Source organism: Pelobates fuscus, chromosome 3 (assembly GCF_036172605.1).
Source record: "Pelobates fuscus isolate aPelFus1 chromosome 3, aPelFus1.pri, whole genome shotgun sequence".
NCBI classification, from domain to species: Eukaryota; Metazoa; Chordata; class Amphibia; order Anura; family Pelobatidae; genus Pelobates; species Pelobates fuscus.
The window spans coordinates 136,884,004-136,909,939 of record NC_086319.1 but is presented as its reverse complement, the minus strand read 5'-3'; the positions used below and the strand labels follow the sequence as shown (position 1 = coordinate 136,909,939).

Sequence of the window (25,936 nt, the reverse complement as noted above, 5' to 3'; positions counted from 1 at the left end):
AATAAAATCCATATGCCTGCACTTCAGAATGTCTTATTATATCAGGCCGGTCTGCAGAATTATACAAACATTTTAAAAAAAGATAGCACTCCACGGACTTTGAAATATTGATGAAAATAAAACTTAACTTTTATTCAACAAATGCTTGCCAACAGACAAATCAACATTTCAGTTCTCACACGGACTTTCTTCAGGATACCTGATAATGGTGTGTTTTTTTAACCCCTTAAGGACCAAACTTCTGGAATGAAAGGGAATCATGACATGTCACACATGTCATGTGTCCTTAAGGGGTTAAACTAACAATATTATTCAGCACAAATGTATTCTGTGTGCAAAAATGGATTGCTGTAAGGTGAATGTACCACTGTCATATTATTTTGACTTAAAGAAACACTACACTGCATACAGTATACTGCACAATACATGCACACTTATGCAGCAGACACATTTTGCCAGGCTTTGCAAGAGCAGACAATGGCATGTTAAAGCCTATATAAAGGCTTTCCCTACCATCATCCCTCAGTCTGCTCAGAGCCCTCCATGTGTGAAGGTGGGTTAATTTTATTGCAGTGTGTTTTTTATTTATTCTGCAGTTTTTTTTCACACAGGCAACAACTTGAACTCTTTGTCATGTACCTCAAACCATTCTTGAACATTTATTTTCAGTGTGGCAAGGTGCATAAATACTGCTATCAGTAAACACCATTGCCATGAAGAGGTGTACTTGGTCTGCAACAATTTCTAGGTAGGTGGTACGTGTCATAGTATGCCACGTGTCCCAGAAGAACATGACCAAGAACATAACACTGCCATTGTTGTCCTGCATTCTTCCCCAGGTAATTGACACACACGTACCTGGTAGTCCACCTAATCAGTCTTTATGAGCATTTTGAGTGGTCTGTAGCTATGCAGCCCATATGCAGCAAACGAATGCACTGTGTGTTCTGATACCTTTCCATTAGGGCCAGCATTAAGTTTTTTTTAGCAATTTAAGCTACAGTAGCTCTTTTGTGTGATCAGACCATGATGCCAGTTCACTGGTTGTCCTTCCTTGAACCACATTTGGTACCTCCTGCTTAATATAGACCACCCCTTAACAGGTGCCACTGTATAAATATAAGTATAAATATAAGTAATGTTATTCTCATCACCCGGCAGTGGTTTTTATGTTGTGGCTGATCAGTGTCCCCAAATCAAAGTTTAAGTAAGTGGCACTTTGCCACTGGTTTTGCCTAGGCACAGCAGTAACCTAACCACCTGTTTTATAATATGATCAATGACCTAGGGTATTGATCACCCACATTAAATGTCATAAAGGCAGAAGCTAATAACCTAAGCAGTCTTACACTAGGCTCCCACACAAACACAGAAAGGGTAAAAGCAGTCCATCCCTGTCTGCTGGTCTCCTTCAATTACTGATGTAAAAGTGTGTTCTAGAAGAATCCTGTTTGGAAGTTCACTTATTTACATATACACATATATATATTATTTATATATATATATATATATATATATATATATATATATATATATATATATATATATATATATATATTGTTCTTTATTTTTTTTTCCTTTCTATTGGTCACTTGTCACTTGATTTGTGAATAAAATCATTAGTGGCTGTCCCCTAACCATCAATTATCTTTTTTCTACCTCTTGTTGGAGAGGAGATGTATTATTGGGCATACCCCTTGTCAATCATCTTTTCCTCTGTTCTGTCCCCCTTTTTTGGTGCCAGAAATAGAGCAGTAAATCCCACAACATCTGAACATGTTAGTGCATCACCTAGACGTAGTTTTAAGTGTGCACAGTGCTTCAAACTTAGCATTTGCCCCAAATTTGACTGAATATCAATTTGGTGAATATCAATACGGAGATTTATTTCATTAACTTGTATTCAATGTTTTAAAAGGGGAATATACAGAACTGCAACTTACATTATGCTTAGCCAACAGCTGCGGATGCAAGCAATTCAATAGCATTCAATGACGTGGCAGATAAAATAGCACATTTTATATTTGTTAAAGGTAGTAGGCTAGGAATACTTGAGTAAACTATAAAGTAGCTAGGCTACATATGCATGCTGAAATAGTTTATATGCTTAGAATGTAAGGGATATTGCATAGTGTTTAAAAAACAAATAAACCAGATGTCCAGCCATAACAGGATAAACTAGCATGTCTTAATGCACTATATATGCTATTCTCAGAGCAGAGGAATCGGCAAGACATGGTGAGTGTAAGAGAGTAAGCCTAGGTTACATTAGTATGACACAAGAGTTGTGTTACCACTGGGATGTTAGTAGACATCCTATACTAACACAATTATATCATTACAGGTGCAATGATATGGGTGAACCCAGGAGCTAATTCCACTTAGAAAGGCTTGAGTCACCAGTATGGATATGTAGTGTGAATACCAGGCAACTACTATGTATATAGTGTGTGTACCTTTAAATCTGTCAAAAGACAGGATAGGGTTATGACACACCAATTGCTTATATTAAAACATATAACTAGTGTGTATCCCTTTAAATCTGTATAGGACGGAAACAGTATGCTCATCAAGATAAAACTTCAAAATATATGGATGACTGTATTCTATATGGAAAATTAATTACCGGAATCCAATCGGTTAAAATTAATATAAAATTTATTAGAGAAAAAATAATAACAATAGTTGTAACTATGTCAAACCATAAATGCAGTATAGAATGACAACGAGAAATTTAAAATATATATGGATATCGAAAAATATAAAAATATATAAAAATATCAGTTGGGGATAATTTGCAAGAATATTACCAGCAAGTCTGTGTTGGTATTTCGGAAAAAATTCTTAGGACCGATCAGGATGGCTGTGGATACACTGTTGTAAAAAATGTATCAATTGTTGCCGGCTGCTTGTGAGGTTGGCGTGCGTCCCAGACCTCACTCTGGGTGATGCACGCTGCAAGCCGGTCGGTCGGTCCTCAGATCTCGGAGTGCTCTGTGCTCGATGGAAGGGAGCACAGTAGCCAGCTGTGTGTATTCTGCGTCCCGCTCGATTTCTGCCTTACGCGTTTCGTGGGTGTCAGCCCCACTTCATCAGAGACAAGATGATGGTTCTTTGATATGGCATGGTTTAAATACAGTCCCAATCAGACACATTTAATTACATTGGTGTGATGATTACTTCAAACGAAATGGGAAAAATGAGCATACAGTCTTATGTAAATAATAAAGGGTGAACGGAAAAATTTAAACTGTTTGTAAGCAAGAAGATCTAAGACATATAAAACATTAGATATTATCTGAGAGAAAAATCTGAACTAAAAATATATAGATTGTTAAATTGTTATATAGAATATATATAAGACATGTGTTTACACATGAGAAAGAACACATTTAGTACATGGCTGTAAAACTATGATACCTTTAAGATATGCAAAAAATGAATCAAATACATATAGTCCATAAAGCACATAAAATATAATTCTAATGAATTATCACTTAATTGAGGAATATATGTCAAATCAGCAGTTGATTATGTGACAGAAGTAAATTCATGAACTTGTACAAAGGGAAATAAAGTGCATATGTGAATCAATTCCGAGTCCAGTCTTATAGGTGAACTGACATGAACAATGCATTTAGTTATGTACATAAATATGTGATATAGATAATAGTCAAAAAGGTCTAATGAGAACTAGTGGTAAAAAATATAATTAGATGTAAGTGTAATAAATGTGGGTTCAGCCATTATGTGGAAACTTAGGTTGCTGGTGAACATTAAGATAGGAATATAGATCTAGAGATAGAGAAATAATAGAAGCTGGTGATTAAAGTAAATATAAATATAAATATGCACAGGGAGAGTTAAGGTGCATATGTGAATAATTTGTAAGTTTGGCCGTTTGGATAAATCGGCATGAGCATAACATATAGTGTAATTTGGGATAATATAGAGTAATAAATAAAGAATAATAAATGGAGTAATATAGAATAATACGTGGTATTGAGAATGTAAAGGTGTATGATGACATCTAGTGATATATATAAATAGGTGAAGTGCATATGCGAATAAATATAATGCATATGGGAATATTTATGGGTTCAGCCGTTATGTTGGACTATGCTTATTAATGAACTTGTAGGTTAGTGATAAATAAAGTGCATAAGTGAATAGTTTTAGATAACATGTAACCTCAAACAATGATACGGAGGAGGAGGAGAGTAAAAATGTTGGAAGAGAATAAAAAGTCTTCTTGTGAGGAGATGAAATTAAAATTAAAATTAAAATTAAAATTAATAAAAATAAATATAAAAATAAAAATAAAAATAAAATAAAATAAAATAAAAATAAAAATAAAAATAAGGATAAAAATAAGAATAAGAATAAAAATAAAAAATAGAAATACAGATAAAATTAAATTAAATGTGGAGAATAAACAGTTCTGGGGGATAAAAAAGTTCTGAAGGATAAAAAATTCTGAAGGATAAAATTCTTTGGAGAGAAGTTTTTCATAAAAATGCGTTGAGTTCAAAGTCTATGTTTAGACCTTTAGGAGCCAGGGTCTCCAGATCAAAGATCCACTTTGCTTCAGTTTGATCTAGATTTCTTTCAATGTTTCCACCTCTCCAGTGAACATCCACTTTTTCAATAGGTAGGAATTTAAGTGTTGTAGGATCCCCCCCATGGAAATCCTGATAGTGTTTGGAGAGACTGTGGGTCTGTAGTCCCCTTTTGATATTCCGTATGTGTTCTGATATTCTGGTTTTTAAAGATCTCTTCGTTCGTCCCACATATTGCTTGGAGCAAGGACAGGTAATAAGATAGATGACCCCTACTGTGTCACAGCTCATATCGGTGTGTAGCTTATATTCTTCTGAGTTGTGTGTAGACTTGAATTTGGTAGTTTCTAATTCCAATGAGGGATTATTTTTGCATGCTATACATTTGGTACATCTTTTAAAACTTCTAGTTCTAGTTCTGTCTTGAGCAACGTGGGAAGATTTAAGAGTTAGTGCTAACATCAGTTGTAGGTTAGGTGCTTTTGTAAAGATAATGCGAGGTTTGGGGTCTAGAATGTCAGTGAGTGTGGAGTCGCTCCTGAGTATATTCCAATGTCTGTGTAAAATCCTTTCTATGGTACGAGATTGGTGGTTAAATTTGGTTATGAAGGCAGGTTTTAATTGGAGCATATCTGTAGTTTTCTTATTGCTCTTCAGGGTGTCTTCTCTTGGAATGGTCAGTGCTTTTTTTCTGGCATCCGTCAGTAGCGTAGTGGGATATCCTTTGGTTAAAAACCTCTGTTCCATCTCCTCCATTTGTTCTTTACAGGGTTCCATTTTGGAGCAGTTCCTTCTAATTCTCCTAAACTGGTTGTATGGGATATTTTTCAACCAGGTATGTTTGTGATGGCTGTTAAAAGGAATAAAATTGTTGCAGTCCACAGATTTCTTGAAGGTCTTGGTGTGTATTGCACTGTCTTCAATATATACATTCAAGTCTAAAAACTCAATCTGTTGTTGTGAGTGATTAAAAGTAAATTCCAGGTGATATGGGTTAGTGTTGAGATAATTCTTGAATTGTTCCAAGGATTCCAAATCTCCTTTCCAGATGAAGAAGCAATCGTCTATGTATCTCCGCCATAGGGACAGATTTGCGTCAAAGGGGCAGTTGTTCCATATAAATTCTTCCTCCCACTTGCCCATGAATAGATTCGCGTAGCTCGGCGCAAATCGTGTCCCCATGGCGGTGCCCTCCATCTGTAGGTAAAATTGTTCATTACACCAAAAATAATTATGGGTGAGGATGAAGGCGATGCATTGAATCAGGAAATCAATTTGGTCGTTTTTTAGATCAGAGTGTACTGCCAGTGAGTATTGTGTAGCCTCACATCCTTGTAGGTGTTCTATAACTGTATACAGTGAAGTGACATCTGCTGTGACTAAAAACATATCTTATGTCCAGTTAAAATCTGCTAAAATATTTAAGATCTGTGTGGAATCCCTTAGATAGGATTTGAGGTGAGGCACTAGATTCTGTAAAAACTGGTCGACGTATTGAGAGAGATTAGATGTGAGGGAGCCGATTCCGGAGATGATGGGTCTTCCTGGAGGTTTCGTTAATCGCTTATGTATCTTGGGTAAGTGGTAGAAGATTGGTATCTTGGGAAATTTGATGAGTAAATATTGGTATTCTCTGTCATTAATGATCCCTCTCTCTTTTCCTTGATCTAGTATCTCTCTCAGCCTTTCCTTGAATTGTGGGGTGGGATCCTGTTCAAGTTTGGAGTAAGTGGAGGTATCTCCTAACAGTCTTAGATTCTCTGCCATATAATCTTCAGTGTTAAGGATGACTAATCCCCCTCCTTTATCTGCCGCTTTGAAAGTTGTATCTTCCAGCTTCATAAGTCGTTTAAGTGAGTTCCTCTCTTTTTTCGTCAAGTTATCTTTTTTGATTTTATTGGTGATCTCTCTTCTAAAATCTTTTTCCACCATCTTCTCAAATACTTTTATTGAGTCAGTTTTCATGTATTGTGGATAAAAAGTAGAGGAAGGATGTAATTCTGTATGGATATAATCTTGCACTGTGTTAGGTTGTATTGGGTCTTTGTCGGCAAAGAATTTCTTGATGGTGATTTTCCGTACGAATTTATGTAGATCAATACAGGCATTGAAATTGGAACTTTTCGAGGTAGGAGCGAATTTTAAACCTTTTTTTAGGAGTGATATTTCATCTGGATTGAAGACTCTGGTGGATAGGTTAAATATGTTCATCTCCTCCTTTTTAGTTGGACTGGATCCTCCTGTGGTTCTAGATCTTCTTCTATTTCTCTTATTGGTCTTTTCTTTCTTATGTCTGGAGACCTGAAGTCCTCCATGTTGAATCGCTTGGGGGGGACCCTCCCCCGTTTCTCTAAAAAATCGTTGTTACCTTTCTGTGTAGTTGGAACTCGAGGTGAGGTCTCACTGTCTTTGATTTCTATGGTGGACTGGGTCTCCCCATGGTCTAATGGTTGAGTTCTTGAGTCTGGAGTGTTTTGGTATCTGTGGTCTTGTGATCTCCAGTTTTTCTTCTGATAATGATAGGTGTCTTGTTCATAGTGGGGTTTGTGCCTTCCTTGATTCGTGTATCTCATCTGGCGATGGGGTTGGTGTTGCCTGTAATTCGTATCTTCATATCTTCTGTTGTAAGTTGATCTTCCCTGTGTCTGATTAGTTCTGTAGTCATATGTGGGAGTTCTTTGGGAGACTAAAGCCTCCTTATAAGTCATGTGTCGTTGTGGTTTGTAGTCCATTTCATATTCTTTACGGGGATTGGGTCTTGATCTTATGTCCTTTTTCCAATTTCTTTGTGTTTGAGTCTTGTAATCAGCTTGATCCCTCATAATTTTCTTTCTTTTGTTCTCTCTGATGTTCACTTCTAAGTCTTTGACTCTTCTTTCGATCTGGTCTAGGAGCTCAACAAATTCTCCATTCTCCACCATTGGGCGGATGGAGCTCTTTAATTCAGTAATTTCTAGATCTAGTTGGGTGAGGTCCTTCTTTTTTTCGTTAATGAGAAATACCATCAATAATAGGGATCCCTTGTCCAAAAGTTGGTCCCATTTTTTCAATAATGTCAAATCATGACGTTTGTAAGTTGATTTCTTGTATAGTCTCAGACCTCTTGGAACTATATTGTTGTTAACATAAAAGTCCAAGGTCGCTACATCCCACCACACTTGCACTTCCCTCTCCATTGTTTTACCAAGTTTATAGATGAGGGATCTGATATCACTTTTTTGATTCAGGGGCAGTGTTAAATTTTCACTGGTGGTTTGGTTCTCTTCGTTTAGGGTCCAAGTACCCATAAATGTCTTCCTATCCATTCTTATCGTGTCAATATTTCTGCTCAAAGCCATAGTCGTCCTCTAAAAACCTCAGTTGGTGAAATTTAATAGGATAAAAATAGGTTGGTCTGGTATGCCTAAAGCAACACTCAGGGATGAGGGAGTCTGACTTGGAATGGAGTGCTCAAAAACTGGGTATAGGCAGAAATTTCACCAAAAAACTGCCCCAAAATGTAGAAATACAATTATATCATTACAGGTGCAATGATATGGGTGAACCCAGGAGCTAATTCCACTTAGAAAGGCTTGAGTCACCAGTATGGATATGTAGTGTGAATACCAGGCAACTACTATGTATATAGTGTGTGTACCTTTAAATCTGTCAAAAGACAGGATAGGGTTATGACACACCAATTGCTTATATTAAAACATATAACTAGTGTGTATCCCTTTAAATCTGTATAGGACGGAAACAGTATGCTCATCAAGATAAAACTTCAAAATATATGGATGACTGTATTCTATATGGAAAATTAATTACCGGAATCCAATCGGTTAAAATTAATATAAAATTTATTAGAGAAAAAATAATAACAATAGTTGTAACTATGTCAAACCATAAATGCAGTATAGAATGACAACGAGAAATTTAAAATATATATGGATATCGAAAAATATAAAAATATATAAAAATATCAGTTGGGGATAATTTGCAAGAATATTACCAGCAAGTCTGTGTTGGTATTTCGGAAAAAATTCTTAGGACCGATCAGGATGGCTGTGGATACACTGTTGTAAAAAATGTATCAATTGTTGCCGGCTGCTTGTGAGGTTGGCGTGCGTCCCAGACCTCACTCTGGGTGATGCACGCTGCAAGCCGGTCGGTCGGTCCTCAGATCTCGGAGTGCTCTGTGCTCGATGGAAGGGAGCACAGTAGCCAGCTGTGTGTATTCTGCGTCCCGCTCGATTTCTGCCTTACGCGTTTCGTGGGTGTCAGCCCCACTTCATCAGAGACAAGATGATGGTTCTTTGATATGGCATGGTTTAAATACAGTCCCAATCAGACACATTTAATTACATTGGTGTGATGATTACTTCAAACGAAATGGGAAAAATGAGCATACATTTGATTCATTTTTTGCATATCTTAAAGGTATCATAGTTTTACAGCCATGTACTAAATGTGTTCTTTCTCATGTGTAAACACATGTCTTATATATATTCTATATAACAATTTAACAATCTATATATTTTTAGTTCAGATTTTTCTCTCAGATAATATCTAATGTTTTATATGTCTTAGATCTTCTTGCTTACAAACAGTTTAAATTTTTCCGTTCACCCTTTATTATTTACATAAGACTGTATGCTCATTTTTCCCATTTCGTTTGAAGTAATCATCACACCAATGTAATTAATTGTGTCTGATTGGGACTGTATTTAAACCATGCCATATCAAAGAACCATCATCTTGTCTCTGATGAAGTGGGGCTGACACCCACGAAACGCGTAAGGCAGAAATCGAGCGGGACGCAGAATACACACAGCTGGCTACTGTGCTCCCTTCCATCGAGCACAGAGCACTCCGAGATCTGAGGACCGACCGACCGGCTTGCAGCGTGCATCACCCAGAGTGAGGTCTGGGACGCACGCCAACCTCACAAGCAGCCGGCAACAATTGATACATTTTTTACAACAGTGTATCCACAGCCATCCTGATCGGTCCTAAGAATTTTTTCCGAAATACCAACACAGACTTGCTGGTAATATTCTTGCAAATTATCCCCAACTGATATTTTTATATATTTTTATATTTTTCGATATCCATATATATTTTAAATTTCTCGTTGTCATTCTATACTGCATTTATGGTTTGACATAGTTACAACTATTGTTATTATTTTTTCTCTAATAAATTTTATATTAATTTTAACCGATTGGATTCCGGTAATTAATTTTCCATATAGAATACAGTCATCCATATATTTTGAAGTTTTATCTTGATGAGCATACTGTTTCCGTCCTATACAGATTTAAAGGGATACACACTAGTTATATGTTTTAATATAAGCAATTGGTGTGTCATAACCCTATCCTGTCTTTTGACAGATTTAAAGGTACACACACTATATACATAGTAGTTGCCTGGTATTCACACTACATATCCATACTGGTGACTCAAGCCTTTCTAAGTGGAATTAGCTCCTGGGTTCACCCATATCATTGCACCTGTAATGATATAATTGTATTTCTACATTTTGGGGCAGTTTTTTGGTGAAATTTCTGCCTATACCCAGTTTTTGAGCACTCCATTCCAAGTCAGACTCCCTCATCCCTGAGTGTTGCTTTAGGCATACCAGACCAACCTATTTTTATCCTATTAAATTTCACCAACTGAGGTTTTTAGAGGACGACTATGGCTTTGAGCAGAAATATTGACACGATAAGAATGGATAGGAAGACATTTATGGGTACTTGGACCCTAAACGAAGAGAACCAAACCACCAGTGAAAATTTAACACTGCCCCTGAATCAAAAAAGTGATATCAGATCCCTCATCTATAAACTTGGTAAAACAATGGAGAGGGAAGTGCAAGTGTGGTGGGATGTAGCGACCTTGGACTTTTATGTTAACAACAATATAGTTCCAAGAGGTCTGAGACTATACAAGAAATCAACTTACAAACGTCATGATTTGACATTATTGAAAAAATGGGACCAACTTTTGGACAAGGGATCCCTATTATTGATGGTATTTCTCATTAACGAAAAAAAGAAGGACCTCACCCAACTAGATCTAGAAATTACTGAATTAAAGAGCTCCATCCGCCCAATGGTGGAGAATGGAGAATTTGTTGAGCTCCTAGACCAGATCGAAAGAAGAGTCAAAGACTTAGAAGTGAACATCAGAGAGAACAAAAGAAAGAAAATTATGAGGGATCAAGCTGATTACAAGACTCAAACACAAAGAAATTGGAAAAAGGACATAAGATCAAGACCCAATCCCCGTAAAGAATATGAAATGGACTACAAACCACAACGACACATGACTTATAAGGAGGCTTTAGTCTCCCAAAGAACTCCCACATATGACTACAGAACTAATCAGACACAGGGAAGATCAACTTACAACAGAAGATATGAAGATACGAATTACAGGCAACACCAACCCCATCGCCAGATGAGATACACGAATCAAGGAAGGCACAAACCCCACTATGAACAAGACACCTATCATTATCAGAAGAAAAACTGGAGATCACAAGACCACAGATACCAAAACACTCCAGACTCAAGAACTCAACCATTAGACCATGGGGAGACCCAGTCCACCATAGAAATCAAAGACAGTGAGACCTCACCTCGAGTTCCAACTACACAGAAAGGTAACAACGATTTTTTAGAGAAACGGGGGAGGGTCCCCCCCAAGCGATTCAACATGGAGGACTTCAGGTCTCCAGACATAAGAAAGAAAAGACCAATAAGAGAAATAGAAGAAGATCTAGAACCACAGGAGGATCCAGTCCAACTAAAAAGGAGGAGATGAACATATTTAACCTATCCACCAGAGTCTTCAATCCAGATGAAATATCACTCCTAAAAAAAGGTTTAAAATTCGCTCCTACCTCGAAAAGTTCCAATTTCAATGCCTGTATTGATCTACATAAATTCGTACGGAAAATCACCATCAAGAAATTCTTTGCCGACAAAGACCCAATACAACCTAACACAGTGCAAGATTATATCCATACAGAATTACATCCTTCCTCTACTTTTTATCCACAATACATGAAAACTGACTCAATAAAAGTATTTGAGAAGATGGTGGAAAAAGATTTTAGAAGAGAGATCACCAATAAAATCAAAAAAGATAACTTGACGAAAAAAGAGAGGAACTCACTTAAACGACTTATGAAGCTGGAAGATACAACTTTCAAAGCGGCAGATAAAGGAGGGGGATTAGTCATCCTTAACACTGAAGATTATATGGCAGAGAATCTAAGACTGTTAGGAGATACCTCCACTTACTCCAAACTTGAACAGGATCCCACCCCACAATTCAAGGAAAGGCTGAGAGAGATACTAGATCAAGGAAAAGAGAGAGGGATCATTAATGACAGAGAATACCAATATTTACTCATCAAATTTCCCAAGATACCAATCTTCTACCACTTACCCAAGATACATAAGCGATTAACGAAACCTCCAGGAAGACCCATCATCTCCGGAATCGGCTCCCTCACATCTAATCTCTCTCAATACGTCGACCAGTTTTTACAGAATCTAGTGCCTCACCTCAAATCCTATCTAAGGGATTCCACACAGATCTTAAATATTTTAGCAGATTTTAACTGGACAGAAGATATGTTTTTAGTCACAGCAGATGTCACTTCACTGTATACAGTTATAGAACACCTACAAGGATGTGAGGCTACACAATACTCACTGGCAGTACACTCTGATCTAAAAAACGACCAAATTGATTTCCTGATTCAATGCATCGCCTTCATCCTCACCCATAATTATTTTTGGTGTAATGAACAATTTTACCTACAGATGGAGGGCACCGCCATGGGGACACGATTTGCGCCGAGCTACGCGAATCTATTCATGGGCAAGTGGGAGGAAGAATTTATATGGAACAACTGCCCCTTTGACGCAAATCTGTCCCTATGGCGGAGATACATAGACGATTGCTTCTTCATCTGGAAAAGAGATTTGGAATCCTTGGAACAATTCAAGAATTATCTCAACACTAACCCATATCACCTGGAATTTACTTTTAATCACTCACAACAACAGATTGAGTTTTTAGACTTGAATGTATATATTGAAGACAGTGCAATACACACCAAGACCTTCAAGAAATCTGTGGACTGCAACAATTTTATTCCTTTTAACAGCCATCACAAACATACCTGGTTGAAAAATATCCCATACAACCAGTTTAGGAGAATTAGAAGGAACTGCTCCAAAATGGAACCCTGTAAAGAACAAATGGAGGAGATGGAACAGAGGTTTTTAACCAAAGGATATCCCACTACGCTACTGACGGATGCCAGAAAAAAAGCACTGACCATTCCAAGAGAAGACACCCTGAAGAGCAATAAGAAAACTACAGATATGCTCCAATTAAAACCTGCCTTCATAACCAAATTTAACCACCAATCTCGTACCATAGAAAGGATTTTACACAGACATTGGAATATACTCAGGAGCGACTCCACACTCACTGACATTCTAGACCCCAAACCTCGCATTATCTTTACAAAAGCACCTAACCTACAACTGATGTTAGCACTAACTCTTAAATCTTCCCACGTTGCTCAAGACAGAACTAGAACTAGAAGTTTTAAAAGATGTACCAAATGTATAGCATGCAAAAATAATCCCTCATTGGAATTAGAAACTACCAAATTCAAGTCTACACACAACTCAAAGTCTCTCCAAACACTATCAGGATTTCCATGGGGGGGATCCTACAACACTTAAATTCCTACCTATTGAAAAAGTGGATGTTCACTGGAGAGGTGGAAACATTGAAAGAAATCTAGATCAAACTGAAGCAAAGTGGATCTTTGATCTGGAGACCCTGGCTCCTAAAGGTCTAAACATAGACTTTGAACTCAACGCATTTTTATGAAAAACTTCTCTCCAAAGAATTTTATCCTTCAGAATTTTTTATCCTTCAGAACTTTTTTATCCCCCAGAACTGTTTATTCTCCACATTTAATTTAATTTTATCTGTATTTCTATTTTTTATTTTTATTCTTATTCTTATTTTTATCCTTATTTTTATTTTTATTTTTATTTTATTTTATTTTATTTTTATTTTTATTTTTATATTTATTTTTATTAATTTTAATTTTAATTTTAATTTTAATTTCATCTCCTCACAAGAAGACTTTTTATTCTCTTCCAACATTTTTACTCTCCTCCTCCTCCGTATCATTGTTTGAGGTTACATGTTATCTAAAACTATTCACTTATGCACTTTATTTATCACTAACCTACAAGTTCATTAATAAGCATAGTCCAACATAACGGCTGAACCCATAAATATTCCCATATGCATTATATTTATTCGCATATGCACTTCACCTATTTATATATATCACTAGATGTCATCATACACCTTTACATTCTCAATACCACGTATTATTCTATATTACTCCATTTATTATTCTTTATTTATTACTCTATATTATCCCAAATTACACTATATGTTATGCTCATGCCGATTTATCCAAACGGCCAAACTTACAAATTATTCACATATGCACCTTAACTCTCCCTGTGCATATTTATATTTATATTTACTTTAATCACCAGCTTCTATTATTTCTCTATCTCTAGATCTATATTCCTATCTTAATGTTCACCAGCAACCTAAGTTTCCACATAATGGCTGAACCCACATTTATTACACTTACATCTAATTATATTTTTTACCACTAGTTCTCATTAGACCTTTTTGACTATTATCTATATCACATATTTATGTACATAACTAAATGCATTGTTCATGTCAGTTCACCTATAAGACTGGACTCGGAATTGATTCACATATGCACTTTATTTCCCTTTGTACAAGTTCATGAATTTACTTCTGTCACATAATCAACTGCTGATTTGACATATATTCCTCAATTAAGTGATAATTCATTAGAATTATATTTTATGTGCTTTATGGACTATATGTATTTGATTCATTTTTTGCATATCTTAAAGGTATCATAGTTTTACAGCCATGTACTAAATGTGTTCTTTCTCATGTGTAAACACATGTCTTATATATATTCTATATAACAATTTAACAATCTATATATTTTTAGTTCAGATTTTTCTCTCAGATAATATCTAATGTTTTATATGTCTTAGATCTTCTTGCTTACAAACAGTTTAAATTTTTCCGTTCACCCTTTATTATTTACATAAGACTGTATGCTCATTTTTCCCATTTCGTTTGAAGTAATCATCACACCAATGTAATTAAATGTGTCTGATTGGGACTGTATTTAAACCATGCCATATCAAAGAACCATCATCTTGTCTCTGATGAAGTGGGGCTGACACCCACGAAACGCGTAAGGCAGAAATCGAGCGGGACGCAGAATACACACAGCTGGCTACTGTGCTCCCTTCCATCGAGCACAGAGCACTCCGAGATCTGAGGACCGACCGACCGGCTTGCAGCGTGCATCACCCAGAGTGAGGTCTGGGACGCACGCCAACCTCACAAGCAGCCGGCAACAATTGATACATTTTTTACAACAGTGTATCCACAGCCATCCTGATCGGTCCTAAGAATTTTTTCCGAAATACCAACACAGACTTGCTGGTAATATTCTTGCAAATTATCCCCAACTGATATTTTTATATATTTTTATATTTTTCGATATCCATATATATTTTAAATTTCTCGTTGTCATTCTATACTGCATTTATGGTTTGACATAGTTACAACTATTGTTATTATTTTTTCTCTAATACATTTTATATTAATTTTAACCGATTGGATTCCGGTAATTAATTTTCCATATAGAATACAGTCATCCATATATTTTGAAGTTTTATCTTGATGAGCATACTGTTTCCGTCCTATACAGATTTAAAGGGATACACACTAGTTATATGTTTTAATATAAGCAATTGGTGTGTCATAACCCTATCCTGTCTTTTGACAGATTTAAAGGTACACACACTATATACATAGTAGTTGCCTAGTATTCACACTACATATCCATACTGGTGACTCAAGCCTTTCTAAGTGGAATTAGCTCCTGGGTTCACCCATATCATTGCACCTGTAATGATATAATTGTATTTCTACATTTTGGGGCAGTTTTTTGGTGAAATTTCTGCCTATACCCAGTTTTTGAGCACTCCATTCCAAGTCAGACTCCCTCATCCCTGAGTGTTGCTTTAGGCATACCAGACCAACCTATTTTTATCCTATACTAACACGCTTGTGGGGTTATGGCCCAGGTTCATTAATTGTGCCCCTGTCCCCCTAAGGTGCAATAGCTTACTTAAAGGCAAAAGGTAAACTAGCATAAACAGTATTGATACCATTAAACAAGCAATTATATGTAAACACTGTCAGATATAAGTTACGGTGTCCCATTCCCCTCCGGGAATAAAAGAAGGTATGTTGTCAACATCCCAGACTCCGTCATAGGTGAACTGTTTAGCATGCTTGGCCAGGAGGATACATGTGGTAAGTCGCCTGATGAGATGTGGTAGCTCATCCGTGGGTACGGAGTCATCCACACCATGAATTTTGATGTTATTTTGTCTGCACTTGTCCTCAAGTGCATCCATTCTGGCTGCTAGTTAGGAATGAGAGGTTTGTAGGTGCTGTATTAATTTCCCTTGAGTGGTCATGTTTTGCTTCAGGTCAGCAGTGTCCTCCTCAGATGCTCGGAGGCATTCTGTGACTGCTTGTAGTTCAGTTTTAACCAAGTTGAACTCTGCAAAGAACATGTCCTGGAAGTGTGCCAGTAGGTTATGGATGTCCTGGTTTTTCACGGGTAGCTCTGTTCCAGGCGTAGCCCGAGCTCCGTCCACAGGTACCTTTTCCACCTCTGGGCTGGGAGTAGTCTCCTGCCGGGGGGGGGGGGGGGTGAAGTCTCCCACGTGCGGGGAGTCGAGACCAGCATCTGGCTAATATTGTGGTGGTAAATAAGCAGCACACTCCACAGACAGGGTGGTCGACCATTCGGCAGTTTGTTCGTCTGTACGAACAGCATTATCCTGGCTGTACTGGAAGTTAAACTGCACGAACCAACATACGAATGCACCAGGGGAAATGTAAAATCCAAGCAAATAAGGGGAGGAATGTGATCCAGAGACAGAGGGCTCTGTCCCAAGTGCCTTAAGACACCATAACTTAACGGGCCAGCATCCCAGGGTAAGAGGCTAGCAATCCGGCTCCTCCAAGAGATAGGGGGGCAGGGCAGTTTGTCACATGCAAACCCAGTGACAAAAGCCATTTTGTCACACTGCCAAATTGCGTCCTAACAGAATAAAAACAGTTTCTCCATTTGTGTTAGAACGCAATTCGGCACTTTGTTCGGATCGGAATTTCATTCGAATGAATGAAACTCCGATCTGATTCTTGCCGCAGCTGCATCCTGCAGCCACTTAGTAGATAACTCCCTAATTCCCACGGTATTAGGGAGCTATTTACCAAAAGGCTGAAAGACCTAAATTGGTCTTTCAGCCAAATCGACTAATACTAAGTAAAGATTACTTAGTGTTAGTAAATTCTGCCCCTACTCGATATACTGCGAGTAGGGGCATGACTATTATCACTGTTAAAAAAAATAAAACCTAGCCCCTATTGTCCTCTGAGCAGCAGGTGGGGGCGCCCTAAAGGATAATGGGGGAGACCTATTGTCCTTCCCCCGGCCCCCACCCCTGAGCGGTGGATGGGGGCCATAAATAACAATAAGGGGGGGGCCTATTGTCCTCCCCCCCGACCCCCACCCCTGAGCAGCGGGTGGGGACCCTAAATAAAAATGCCCCCTTTCATGGTGACTAGGGGTCCCCAAGCCCCTAGTCACACCCCACCCAAATAAAAACGAATCCCCTACCTACCCCCCTCACCCTACAAATAGTGAGGGGGGAATAAAAGAATTAACTACCTGTAAAAAAATAAAACTTGCCATTTGATGTCTTCTTTTTTCTAAAATCTTAATTTTTCAGCCCCAAAAAAGGCCAAGTAAAAACCATCATACCTGTCGACCTTTTAAAAAATAAAATAAAAAACCTGAGCACCAAAAAAAAAAAAAATCAGACGATTAAGAAAAAAACAGATGCTAAAAAATTAATCCATCTTCACCCGGCGAGGGCATGAAATCCATCCAATCAGAGTGCTCTGTGTCATTTTACACAGCATGGGAAAATTCCAAAGAACTTAACCACGCTGTGTAAAATGACTAGCACTCTGATTGGTTGAATTCCAAGGCAACCGATCAGAGTGTTCTGAGCCTAATTTCAAGGGCGGGGCAAGGCTTTATAAGCCTTTCTCCACCCTGCGGAGCTCAGTCTGTGCCATGCCGTCGCTGGGTGAAGATGGATTATTTTTTTAGCAACAGGTTTTTTTCTTTTTTGTCAGGTTTTATTTGCGCTAGGGTTTTTTATTTTATTTTTTACAGTTCGACGGGTATGGTTTTTATTTGGGCTTTTTTGGGGCTGAAAATTTAAGATTTTAGAAAAAAGAAGACATCAAATGGTAAGTTTTATTTTTTTTTTACAGGTGGTTAGTTCTTCTATTCGTCCCTCACTATTTTAAGGGTGAGGGAGGTTGGTAGGGGATTTTTTTTATTTGGGTGGGGGGGGGGTGACTAGGGGCTTAGGGGTCTCTAGTCACCTTGGAACGGGGAGGGTGGCATTTTCATTTAGGGCCCCTACCTGCCGCTCAGGGTAGGGGAAGAGGACAATAGGTCCCCCCCTTATTGTTATTTATGGCCCCCACCCACCACTCAGGGCCGGGGGGAGGACAATAGGTGTCCCCCCCATTTCCCTTTATGGCCCCCACCCGCCGATCAGGGGTGGGGGCTGGGGGGAGGACAATAGGTGTCCCCCTCATTGTTATTTATAACCCCCACCCACTGCTCAGGGGTGGGGGCCGGAGGGAGGACAATAGAGCCACCCCCATTATCCTTTAGGGCCCCCACCCACCGCTCAGGGGTGGTGGCCAGGGGGGAGGACAATAGGTGCCTCCCCTCATTATCCTTTAGGGCCCCCACCCGCCACTCAGGGGTGAGTGCCGGGGGGAGGACAATAGGTCTCCCCTCATTGTTATTTATGGCCCCCATCCACCGTTTAGGGGTGGGGGCCAGGGTTTTTTTTTGTGTTTTTTTATTTTTTAACAGTAAGCAGCCACAGGCTGCTCGCTGTTTAGTAGACATGCCCCTACTCGTGGTACAGTGAGTAGGGGCATTCGGAAGATTTTAATCTCCCTTATGCTATTATGGGGGTCATATTGACCCCCATAGAGTGAGAGGGGAACTGGGGGGCTTGGGAAGTGGTGTGGAGCACTGCTCCCTGCCGCTTCAATCTTTACATATTACAAGGAGGGAGCTGCACGACGTTAGCTACCTTTTTATAATAAACTAAACGAACAAACGAACACTGATATTCAGTGTTTGTTTGTTTGTCTGACATTTCTATTCATTCATTCGTCTTTCTGATGAATGAATGAATAGATGAAATTCCCGTTAGCATGCCCAAGTGTTTAACTGGGCATGCACAGGAATCTCACAGCGCTTTCTACTGTGGGCAGATGACTTGTCCCACAGGGACTTCCTCTACCCACACAAAGATGGCTGCACCCAGAACATTGGTCCGGGCAGAAAATAAAGATTAAAAAATAGGTAATATGGGGAGCTTAGGGGCATTTGGGAGTGACTAGGGGGGCAGTTAGATGTAGTGAAGTCGAGATGGGGTTAAAATAAAACGGTATTCGGCCATGACAGTGCCACTTTAAATTTTAACAGTGGCAACAGGGAGTTACCATCTGCTACTCCTGAAAGCCACACACTAAATAAATGTTAACAGCTTCCATTTGTCTATGTAAGTTTCTACTTGCTTCTACACTAGGTCTTACATACTTACCTCTCCTTGGTGCTTCATTGTTTTTTCATATTGTTTTTTTTCATATTGGCTTACTAAATTTGATTAGTTCTCTATACTCAAATTCCTGCACCTCACTGTTGTGGTCTTTCATGATGTGAGCGGTTTCCAACAGAAAATGGGGTCCACAGAAAAAAGCCCTATATAACAGGGGAAAACTCCATATATTGAGCATCTCTACTTGAGAATGCTTTTCATCCTAGAGGATGAAACTGTGACTTTTATCTAGTTAGTAATTTTTATTAAAATATTCCAAAGAAGATCTCATATGTCTTTTGGATATCCCTACACTGGGACTGTTTCTACTTGTTAATTTCTGTGCCATATCACTTAAAATTTACCATTTTAAAACACCCGATGCATACCGGCGGAGATTCCGGGATTTAAAGAAAGCAGAGAAAGACTCGCACGCAGAGTGGGCATGCCGATTACAGAGGGCAGCACTCGGGTGGGTGCAAGCTAGCAGGGCACGTTCTATGGAGGATGTAATACAGATGTTGCTGATGGAGCAGTTCTATGAGGGAGTAACCAGTGAGGTCCAGGAATGGGTAAGGGACAGAAACCCTACCTCCCTCACCGAGGCTGCTAGAAAAGCAGATGACTACCTGGATGCACGCAGGCAACAAAAACCTGCAGCTCCAAAAGCAACTTTTAAAACATTCGGGGGAACCACCTACACCCCAGCTCCACCGAGACCACTACCACCACCACCACCACCCGCTGCACAGCCCCGGTTCCGACAACCCACCGCTGGCCCCTGTCATCACTGCCAGAAGTGGGGACATTATAAAAGGGAATGCCCACAGCTGCGGGACCGTTCCACCTGGATTCGTCCAGGCCCACCTCCACCCAGGGCAGCCGCAGCCCACCACTACCAGGACCTAGTTGCCACCCCGTATGGTTCCGCAGTCCCCATTACCACTGTGGAACAATGGGAGGTACTGCACGAGGCAGATCCTGTCCAGGCCAATGTGGACAATCTACGGCACCATCGACAGACCGTATATCTGAATGGTACAGCAGTCCGGGGGTTACGAGATTCGGGAGCCACCATCACTTTGGTACAGAGCCACCTGATTTCAGATCAGGCAAAACTGAACAAAACTGTTGCCGTCCGGGTAGCCGGGGGAGCGGTGTACCGGCCACCTACAGCAAGGGTACATTTACATTTGGGAGCGGGGGCAGGGGACGTGGAGGTGGGGTTGATGCCGCATTTACCGGCGGAGGTTTTATTGGGGAACGATCTGGGGAGGCTCACTTCTGCTTTTGAGCCCCAGTCGCCCACCACAGGGGAGGTCACCCCTGTAGTCACCCGACAACAGGCCCGCACCCAGGACCACAACACACTCCCGGAGGTCCAGGTAAGCAATCCTACCCCCCCTCTAGAATGTGTCCCCTGGGCCCCACCTAATGAATTTGTAGTTGAAGTTGCAACAGACCCCACGCTTCAGGTGTATAGGGACAAGGTTGTCACGGGCTGCCCCGGGGGGAGGGAGAGAGATTTATCTGGGATAAACAACTTTTGTACAGGGAAACAAGCAAGCAGATTACGGGGTCAGACCCGATAGCGATGAGACAATTAGTGGTACCGCAGCGGTACCGGGCTGAATTACTCCGGATAGCGCATGATATTCCGCTATCCGGACATCTAGGGGTTAGTCGCACCAGGTACAGACTAACCCAGAGTTTCTTCTGGCCAGGGATTAGCCAGGAAGTACGCAGATATTGCATGACTTGTGATACCTCGCAGGAAGGCTAAACTTCACCCCTTACCCATAATAGAGGAACCTTTTAGCCGAATAGCGGTGGATCTGATAGGCCCCCTCAATAAAGCTAGCCCATCAGGAAAAAGGTATATTTTAACGGTAGTAGATTATGCCACCAGGTATCCAGAGGCAGTGGCTCTGACCAACATCCACGCTGAAACGGTCGCGGATGCCCTCATGCGGATATTCTCACGGATGGGATTACCCAGGGAGATTATCTCGGATCATGGCACCCGGTTTACCGCAGAATTCACCCAACACCTCTGGAGGATCTGTGGCATTAAGCCTATTATCAGTGCCCCTTACCACCCCCAGACGAACGGGCTCTGCGAACGATTCAATGGTACCTTAAAGCAGATGCTCCGAACCTTCGCAGAGACCCACAAGGACTGGTAACGATTCCTGCCGCACCTCCTATTCGCATACCGGGAGGTGCCGCAGGAATCCACGGGGTTCTCCCCGTTTGAATTACTGTTTGGGAGGAGGGTCCGAGGTCCATTAGATCTTATTAGAGAGCATTGGGAGGGAGACCGGAGCACAGACGGCACCCCCATCATACCATATGTGTTGGCCTTTCGGGACCGCCTAGAAGCATTGACCAAGACGGTAAGGGAAAACCTTCAGGCGGCCCAGACCCGCCAGCGCACATGGTATGATCGGGGAGCCAGGGACCGTAGCTTTCAGGTCGGGCAGAAAGTACTAATTTTAAAACCTGTCCGACATGATAAGTTACAGGCCGCCTGGCAGGGTCCATATAAGGTGGTGGAGCAAAGATGTGACACCACCTATATTATCGGCCCCTGCACAGGGACTGGGGGGCGACGCATGCTCCATGTGAACATGCTGAAGCCCTACCACGAGCGTACTGAGGAGGTAACCGCCATCTGTGCCCCCAACACGGAAGAGTTTGACAGCTTACCCCTCCCCGATTTGCTGGGGGATGGGCAGTTGTCTGGGGATTTAGGGGAGGTTGCGCTGGGAGATCGGCTGAGCCCACAGGAGCGGATCGAGGTACAGCAACTATTAGAAGAGAAATGCGACACGTTCTCTAATGTACCTGGATACACGCCTCTGGCAACTCAACGGGTCGAGACCCCAGGGCAACTACCCATGCGCCAGACTCCCTACCGCATCCCAGAAGCGGTACGGGCAAACATGCGTAAGGAGATCGACGAGATGCTCCAACTGGGGGTGATTGAACCCTCAGACAGTCCTTGGGCATCTCCTGTAGTCCTCGTCCCAAAGCGAGACGGTACGACCCGCTTCTGCGTGGACTATAGGAGATTGAACGAGAAGACCGTATCCGACGCCTATCCGATGCCCCGGATAGACGAGTTACTGGACAGAATGGCCAGGGGCCAATATCTCACCACTATTGACTTGTGTAAAGGTTATTGGCAAATCCCCCTGGCCCCAGACGCCATCCCGAAGTCGGCCTTTGTCACCCCATTTGGCTTGTACCAGTTTAAGGTCATGCCATTTGGGATGAAAAACGCCCCAGCCACCTTCCAAAGGATGGTGGATCGGCTCCTGGATGGATTTCAGGACTATACCTGCCTACCTGGACGATATTGCTATTTTTAGCAATACGTGGCAGGAACATTTAGCTCACATAGGAGCTGTGCTAGATAGGATAAGGGAAGCAGGTTTGACCCTGAAGCCGGCCAAGTGTAGTATCGGAATGGCTGAGGTACAGTACCTGGGACATAGAGTAGGGTGCGGTAAACAGAAACCCGAACCCGCCAAAGTCGAGGCTGTCGCCCAGTGGCCCACCCCTAGGACTAAGACCCAGGTTTTAGCGTTTCTAGGGACAGGGGGGTATTACAGGAAGTTTGCCCCCAATTATAGCGCCCTGGCCAAACCCCTCACTGACCTGACCCGTAAGAACCTTCCCCGCCGGGTAAACTGGACCCCGGAGTGTGAGCAGGCATTCCAACAATTGAAAAATGCACTGATAAATGCCCCTGTCTTGGCAGCTCCCAATCCAACTAAACGATTTCTTGTTCACACAGACGCTTCTATGTTTGGATTGGGGGCAGTACTGAGTCAAGTCGGGGCCGATGGCGGAGAACACCCAGTGGCTTACATCAGTCGCAAACTGTTACCCCGAGAAGTAAGCTACGCCGCCATCGAAAAGGAATGCCTGGCTGTGGTGTGGGCCCTAAAGAAACTGCAGCCCTATTTGTATGGACAACCCTTTTCTTTGCTCACGGATCACAACCCGTTAGTCTGGCTGAACCGGGTGGCTGGGGACAACGCCAGGCTGCTGCGCTGGAGCTTGGCGCTACAGCCTTTTGACTTTAATATCCAGTACCGGCCGGGTAAGCAGAATGGAAATGCTGACGGGTTGTCAAGACAAACTGACCTAGAAAAATGATCCGTGAGCCCCCGGACATCCCCAAGCCGATCCGTGCTGGATCAGACTGTGTATGCCGGCTTGTGGGCAAGGGGGAGCAGTGTAGCGGATTGGTCCTGGGCTGTCCTACAACATGCATAGGAATAATTGTATTCGTTTATATTGGCAGTTGAATGTGTGTAAAGTACTGTATTCCTCTGGTTGTTCGGTAGAATCATTCGAATAAAACAAGGGAATGAAACTACCGAACAACCAGACCACCCTGTGTAAAGTGTGCCTTCAATTCGTGCAGTGTGGTCTTTGTCCTCTGGGTGGCCGCCATTCGGGATACGAACACGTGGCGGCGGCCATCTTAAACTGCCGAACAGCGGTGTTTTGCCGTCGAGTGTCTGGAACCGAAATCGGACACTTGACTAGGCAACCACCGCTGAGACCTCCAGACTCCCAATACTTTGTGGGGAAACTACCGAACGGCCCGCCATTCGGTAGAAAGAACCCCACGAACTAGGGGATTCATCCGAATCCCCGTCAGGCCACTTAACAGCAATAATTCACCTGTTTGTATTCGCCTGTTTGTGACCGACCGCAGGGCCAAAATGCATGGAACTGTTTTCGGATACTTTACCCATGCGGTCGGTCAATACTTTAAAGTCCCATAACTCCCGAACGCTTTATCCGAATGGGCTGATTTTAACATATGTTGTTCCTCCAGACTAGGGCTATCTGGGGCTAAGTTATAGAACCTCCTCCCTTGCATGGGAGAGGGCTTTACTTTAAAGTCCCATAACTCCCGAACGCTTTATCCGAATGGGCTGTGGAATAAAGCTTGTCAGTTCTGCTCCTGAAACTGTGTGTCGTCCAGTTATTGGGATTGCGTTGGGATACTGCTGTATTATTTTACCTGCTGGAAACCTTGTCTGTGGATTTAACATCACCTTGTTCCTGAGCCTCACTGGAATCTCTAGTGGAGAATAGCTGTGAAAGATCGTCTCTCCGCTACACCTAGCACATATGACTCTTCCCAATCTTGTGGTAACTCCGAGTATGCTTTCTTACCACAGATCCAGTATAGATTCGCTGGGGCTCTACAATTAGATGTAGCAGATAGATCAAACCATACCTCTCTCAAATTGGTGTAATTAGCAAAAGGATTACCGTATATACTCGAGTATAAGACGAGTTTTTCAGCACATTTTTTGTGCTGAAAAACCCCAACTCGTCTTATACTCGAGTCAGTGTCTGTATTATGGCAATTTACATTGCCATAATACAGACAATGGGGCTGTGTGCATTTACTTACCTCTCCTGAAGCTCCTGTCAGCTCCCTTCTCCTCCGCGCCAGTCCGGTCAGCACCTCTGTCAGCTCCCAGTGTAAGTCTCGCGAGAGCCGTGGGTCATGGTGCGGCTCTCGCGAGACTTACAGTGGGAGCTGAAAGTGGGAGCTGACCGGACCGGCGCGGAGGAGGAGGGAGCTGACTAGAGCTGCAGGAGAGTTAAGTGCTTCCTGCCAGCCCCCCTCCACTGAACTGCCAATGCCACTGGACCAACAGGGAGTGAGAGCCCCCCTCCCTGCCATGTATCAAGCAGGGAGGGGGGACGAAAAAAATAAAAATATTAATAATAATAAAATAATATTTAAAAATAATAATAATAATAAAATAAAAATTAATAATAATAAAAAAATATGAATAAAACAAAAAATTATAATTTAACAACCAAAAAATGATTAAAATAATAATAAAAATGCCCACCCCCCACCAAGGCTCTGCAACACACACACAAACACACACTGCATCACACACACACACACACACTGCATTCATACACACACTGCACTCATACACACACACTGCATTCATTATATACACACACTGTAAATAAATATTAAATTAATATATTTTTTTAGGATCTAATTTTATTTAGAAATTTACCAGTAGCTGCTGCATTTCCCACTCTAGTCTTATACCCGAGTCAATAAGTTTTTCCAGTTTTTTTGGGTAAAATTAGAGGCCTCGGCTTATATTCGGGTCGGCTTATACTCAAATACAGGTTCCGAGACATTTGAAGCCGACCACCAGGGCCGCCATCAGGGCATGACAACCATAACAGTTGTCACGGGCCCGGCCGCCTGGGCTTCACATGTGGGGCCCATCGGGTGGCCCACACACTTAGGGCCACCCGATGAGCCCCCTCCTTCAGGGGCCCGGTCAGCGCTGTGGCCGTTGTATAGCGCGATGTATGTGTATGTATGTCTGTCTGTGTATGTATGTCTGTCTGTGTATGTATGTCTGTCTGCATGTCTGTATGCATGTATGTCTATGCATGTATGTCTGTCTGGATGGATGC

At 41.4% G+C, this 25,936-nt stretch overlaps 1 protein-coding gene across 3 annotated transcripts in view; it reads left to right on the top strand.

The window, feature by feature from the left end:
• Nucleotides 1–25,936, top strand: part of KCNIP1 (potassium voltage-gated channel interacting protein 1) — a 1,074,046-nt gene that overhangs the window by 589,807 nt on the left and 458,303 nt on the right. The gene's annotated exons all lie outside the window — the stretch shown is intronic.